This window comes from Ambystoma mexicanum, chromosome 4q, assembly GCF_040938575.1.
Source record: "Ambystoma mexicanum isolate Mex_15411 chromosome 4q, UKY_AmexF1_1, whole genome shotgun sequence".
In the NCBI taxonomy this organism is placed as follows: Eukaryota; Metazoa; Chordata; class Amphibia; order Caudata; family Ambystomatidae; genus Ambystoma; species Ambystoma mexicanum.
Window position 1 is genome coordinate 435,133,170 of NC_090928.1, and position 6,388 is coordinate 435,139,557.

Genomic DNA, 6,388 nt, shown 5'->3' on the forward strand with positions numbered 1-6,388 from the left:
ACATCCTTCGCACCCCATATACTTATAAGGAGGGTTTGGTGGCTGAAAATGCATTGCTTTGATGGTGATTGCATGTTGCTTGCACTTTGTACATATTACTGAATTAATAAAGGTGAACATTTTAGAACTGCAGGTATAGCTCAGTAGTAAAGCATTTGACTACAGCTCAAGAGGTCCCTCGTTCAAATCTGAGTGCCCCCTGGTCCAACTGTTGCACCTGTAGAAATATTTTTTTAATTGAAGAAAGTATTTACAATCTTAGCATTTTATGTAATGAGCAACACATTTCTACATTTGAAATACTCCTGATCATCTCCTGAAACATAGGGTAAACACCATTAAGCTGTTTCGGATTTCTTCGTATGATACAAGCTGTGTATTACATTTACCCAAGTTCTACTGGTGATATTATCAGTTTGAAATAGTCCACTGGAAGCTCATATGAATGTTATAAAACTGTGGTGGAAACCAATAATATGCCCTTAATGAAATGTATTAATTTGTACAGCTTACCAGAAGTGCACTGATGTCATTAGTTCTACAAGTTCCATACAGTCACGCACTCTATCACTTTTTTTAAAAAAGGGCAGTTTTCAACATTCAAGGGTCTATGTCAGTGGTAGAGCGTAGGAGTGTAGTTCAAGAAGTCCCTGTTTAATAACCATATACCCTCTTCAATAGATCCTGTTAAAATGTTTGTTAACCCAATGCACTGTAAGAAACAATAAGATATATCATCATTTCTTATACAAAACAATGAACAATTGGGTTTAACTATGCTCTTAGCACAAAATCAACAAACTTCAGTACAGAAGCAGTTACGTTTTGCAGATTTTGTGCTTTTGACAAAAAGTTTTTTTTTCCATGTTCCAAGATCTACATGTGACAAGAAATGTATGAATTCTTGCACTGGAAACCTCACTGTATTTTACGAAGGCAGATAAAGGATATCTTTTGTACCCCCTATACTTATAAGGAGGGTTTGGTGGCTGCAAATGCATTGCTTTGACGGTGAATGCATGTTGCTTCCACTTTGCACATATTACTGAATAAATAGGAGAACGTTTCAGAATTGGGGGTATAGCTCAGTGGTAGAGCATTTGACTGCAGATCAAGAGGTCCCTAGTTCAAATCTGGGTGCCCCCTTGTCCAACTGTTTTACCTGTAGAAATATTTTCTTAATTAAATAAATTGAAGAAAACATTTACAATCTTAGCATTTTATGTAATACGCAACACATTTCTACATTTGAAATACTCCTGATCATCTCCTGAAACATAGTGTAAACACCATTAAGCTGTTTCGGATTTCTTCGTATGATACAAGCTGTGTATTACATTCACCCAAGTTCTACTGGTGATATTATCAGTTTGAAATAGTCCATTGGAAGCTCATATGAATGTTATAAAACTGTGGTGGAAACCAATAATATGCCCTTAATGAAATGTATTAATTTGTACAGCTGACCAGAAGTGCACTGATGTCATTAGTTCTACAAGTTCCATACAGCCACCCACTCTATCACTTTTTTAAAAAAGGGCAGTTTTCAGCATTCAAGGGTTTATGTCAGTGGTAGAAGGTAGGAGTGAAGTTCAAGAAGTCCATGTTTCATAACCATATACCCTCTTCAATAGATACTGTTAAAATGTTTTTCAACCCAATGCAGTGTAAGAAACAATAAGATATATCATCATTTCATATACAAAACAATGAACAATTGGGTTTAACTATGCTCTTAGCACAAAATCAACAACTGCAGTAGAGAAGCAGTTACGTTTTGCAGAATTTGTGCATTTGACAAAAGTTTTTTTTTCCATGTTCCAAGATCTACATGTCATACGAAATGTATGAATTCTTGCACTGGAAACCTCACTGTATTTTATGAAGGCAGATAAAGGACATCTTTTGTACCCCTTATACTTATAAGGAGGGTTTGGTGGCTGAAAATGCATTGCTTTGATGGTGATTGCATGTTGCTTCCACTTTGTACATATTACTGAATAAATAAAGGTAAATATTTCAGAATATGGTTTATAGCTCAGTGGTAGAGAATTCGATTGCAGATCAAGAGTTTTCTAGTTCAAATCTGGGTGACCCCTTGTCCAACTGCTTTACCTGTAGAAATATTTTTTTAAATAAATTGAAGAAAACATTTACAATTTTAGCATTTTATGTAATGAGCAACACATTTCTACATTTGAAATACTCCTGATCATCCCCGGAAACATAGGGTAAACACCATTAAGCTGTTTCGGAATTCTTCGTATGATACAAGCTGTGTATTACATTCACCCAAGTTCTACTGGTGATATTATCACTTTGAAATAGTCCATTGGAAGCGCATATGAATGTTATAAAACTGTGGTGGAAACCAATAATATGCGCTTAATGAAATGTATTAATTTGTACAGCTGACCAGAAGTGCACTGATTTCATTAGTTCTACAAGTTCCATACAGTCACCCACTCTATCACCTTTTTAAAAAAGAGCAGTTTTCAGCATTCAAGGGTTTAGGTCAGTGGTAGAGGGTAGGAGTGCAGTTCAAGGAGTCCCTGTTTCATAACCATATACCCTCTTCAATAGATCCTGTTAAAATATTTTTCAACCCAATGCACTGTAAGAAATAATAGGATATATCATCATTTCATATAAAAAACAATGAACAATTGGGTTTAACTATGCTCTTAGTACAAAATCAACAAACTGCAGTAGAGAAGCAGTTATGTTTTGCAGAATTTGTGATTTGACAAAAGTTTTTTTTCCATGTTCCAAGATCTACATATGATACGAAATGTATGAATTCTTGAAATGGAAACCTCACTGTATTTTACCAAGGCAGATAAAGGACATCTTGTGTATATCTTATAGTTATAAGGAGGGTTTGGTGGCTGAAAATGCATTGCTTTGATGGCGATTGCATGTTGCTTCCACTTTGTACATATTACTGAATTAATAAAGAGTAACGTTTCAAAACTGCGGGTATAGTTCAGTGGTAGAGCATTTGACTGCAGATCAAGAGGTCCCTAGTTCAAATCTGAGTGCCCCCTTGTCCAACTGTTTTACCTGTAGAAATATTTTTTTAATTAAATAAATTGAAGAAAACATTTACAATCTCAGCATTTTATGTAATGAGCAACACATTTCTACATTTGAAATACTCCTGATCATCTCCTGAAACATATGGTAAACACCATTAAGCTGTTTAGGATTTATTCATATGATACAAGCTGTGTTTTAAATTCACCCAAGTTCTACTGGTGATATTATCAGTTTGAAATAGTCCATTGGAAGCTCATATGAACGTTATAAAACTGTGGTGGAAACCAATAATATGCCCTTAATGAAATGTATTAATTTGTCCAGCTGACCAGAAGTGTACTGATGTCATTAGTTCTACAAGTTCCATACAGTCACCCACTCTATCACCTTTTTAGAAAAGGGCAGTTTTCAGCATTCAAGGGTTTTACTCAGTGGTAGAGTGTAGGAATGCAGTTCAAGAAGTCCCTGTTTCATAACCATCTACCCTCTTCAATAGATCCTGTTAAACTGTTTTTCAACCCAATGCACTGTAAGAAACAATAGGATATATCATCATATCATATAAAAAACAATGAACAATTAGGTTTAACTATGCTCTTAGCACAAAATCAACAAATTGCAGTAGAGAAGCAGTTACGTTTTGCAGAATTTGTGCATTTGACAAAAGTTTTTTTTCCATGTTCCAAGATCTACATGTGATACGAAATGTATGAATTCTTGAAATGGAAACCTCACTGTATTTTACCAAGGCAGATAAAGGATATCCTTCACACCCCTTATACTTATAAGGAGGTTTTGGTGGCTGAAAATGAATTGCTTTGATGGTGATTGCATGTTGCTTCCACTTTGTACATATTACTGAATAAATAAAGGTGAACATTATCGAATTGGGGGTATAGCTCAGTGGTAGAGCATTTGACTGCAGATCAAGAGATCCCTAATTCAAATCTGGGTGCCCCCTGGTCCAACGGTTGTACCTGTAGAAATATTGTTTTAAATAAATTGAATAAAACATTTACAATCTTAGAATTTTATGTAATGAGCAACACATTTCTACATTTGAAATACTCCTGATCATCTCCTGAAACATAGTGTAAACACCATTAAGCTGTTTCGGATTTCTTCGTATGATACAAGCTGTGTATTACACTCACCCAAGTTCTACTGGTGATATTATCAGTTTGAAATAGTCCATTGGAAGCGCATATGAATGTTATAAAACTGTGGCGGAAACCAATAATATGCCCTTAATGAAATGTATTCATTTGTACAGCTGACCAGAAGTGCACTGATGTCATTAGTTCTACAAGTTCCATACAGTCACCCACTCTATCAACTTTTTAAAAAAGAGCCGTTTTTAGCATTCAAGGGTTCATGTCAGTGATAGAGGGTAGGAGTGCAGTTCAAGAAGTCCCTGTTTCATAACCATATACCCTCTTCAATAGATCCTGTTAAACTGTTTTTCAACCCAATGCACCGTAAGAAACAATAAGATATATCATCTTTTCATATACAAAACAATGAACAATTGGGTTTAACTATGCTCTTAGCACAAAATCAACAAACTGCAGTAGAGAAGCAGTTAAGTTTTGCAGAATTTGTGCATTTGACAAAAGTTTTTTTTTCCATTTTCCAAGATCTACATGTGATACGAAATGTATGAATTCTTGCACTGGAAACCTCACTGTATTTTACAAAGGCAGATAAAGGACATCTTTTGTACCCCTTATACTTATAAGGAGGGTTTGGTGGCTGAAAATGCATTGCTTTGATGGTGATTGCATGTTGCTTGCACTTTGTACATATTACTGAATTAATAAAGGTGAAGATTTCAGACCTGGGGGTGTGGCTCAGTGGTAGAGCATTTGACTACAGCTCAAGAAGACCCTAGTTCAAATCTGGGTGCCCCCTTGTCCAACAGTTTTACCTATAGAAATATTTTTTTAATTAAATAAATTGAAGAACACATTTACAATTTTAGCATTTTATGAAATGAGCAACACATTTCTACATTTGAAATACTCCTGATCATCTCCTGAAACATAGGGTAAACACCATGAAACTGTTTAGGATTTCTTCGTATGATACATGCTGTGTAGTACCTTCACCCAAGTTCTACTGGTGATATCATCAGTTTGAAATAGTCCATTGGAAGCTCATATGAATGTTATAAAACTGTGGCTGAAACCAATAATATGCCCTTAATGAAATGTATTAATTTGTACAGCTGCCCAGAAGTGCACTGATGTCATTAGTTCTACAAGTTCCATACAGTCACCCACTCTATCAATTTTTTTAAAAAAGGGCAGTTTTCAGCATTCAAGGGTTTAGGTCAGTGGTAGAGGGTAGGAGGGCAGTTCAAGAAGTCCCTGTTTCATAATCATATACCCTCTTCAATAGATCCTGTTAAAATGTTTTTCAACCCAATGCACTGTAAGAAACAATAGGATATATCATCATTTCGTATAAAAAACAATGAACAATTGGGTTTAACTATGCTCTTAGCACAAAATCAACAAACTGCAGTAGAGAAGCAGTTACGTTTTGCAGAATTTGTGCATTTGACAAAAGTTTTTTTTTCCATGTTCCAAGATCTACATGTCATACGAAATGTATGAATTCTGTGCACTGGAAACCTCACTGTATTTTACGAAGGCAGATAAAGGACATCTTTTGTACCCCTTATACTTATAAGGAGGGTTTGGTGGCTGAAAATGCATTGCTTTGATGGTGATTGCATGTTGCTTCCAAATTGTACATATTACTGAATAAATAAAGGTAAACATTTCAGAATATGGGGTATAGCTCAATGGTAGAGCATTTGTTTGCAGATCAAGAGGTCCCTAGTTTAAATCTGGCTGCCACCTTGTCCAACTGTTTTACCTGTAGAAATATTTTTTTAATTAAACAAATTGAAGAAAACATTTACAATCTTAGCATGTTATGTAATGAGCAACACATTTCTACATTTGAAATACTCCTGATCATCTCCGGAAACATAGGGTGAACACCATTAAGCTGTTTCGGAATTCTTTGTATGATACAAGCTGTGTATTACATTCACCCAAGTTCTACTGGTGATATTATCAGTTTGAAATAGTCCATTGGAAGCGCATATGAATGTTATAAAACTGTGGTGGAAACCAATAATATGCCCTTAATGAAATGTATTAATTTGTACAGCTGACCAGAAGTGCACTGATGTCATTAGTTCTACAAGTTCCATACAGTCAACCACTCTATCACCTTTTTAAAAAAGTGCAGTTTTCAGCATTCAAGGGTTTATGTCAGTGGTAGAGGGTAGGAGTGCAGTTCAAGAAGTCCCTGTTTCATAACCATATACCCTCTT

The 6,388-nt window shown here is 35.3% G+C and overlaps 2 non-coding genes across 2 annotated transcripts; both read left to right on the forward strand.

Moving 5' to 3' along the window:
* The first annotated feature begins 1,074 nt into the window (after positions 1-1,074).
* On the forward strand, positions 1,075-1,146 carry TRNAC-GCA (transfer RNA cysteine (anticodon GCA)). Its single transcript has one exon. It is a non-coding gene; the product is annotated as a tRNA-Cys (tRNA).
* Positions 1,147-4,878: 3,732 nt separating this feature from the next.
* TRNAC-ACA (transfer RNA cysteine (anticodon ACA)) lies at positions 4,879-4,950 on the forward strand. The gene has a single exon. It is a non-coding gene; the product is annotated as a tRNA-Cys (tRNA).
* The last annotated feature ends 1,438 nt before the right edge of the window (positions 4,951-6,388 follow it).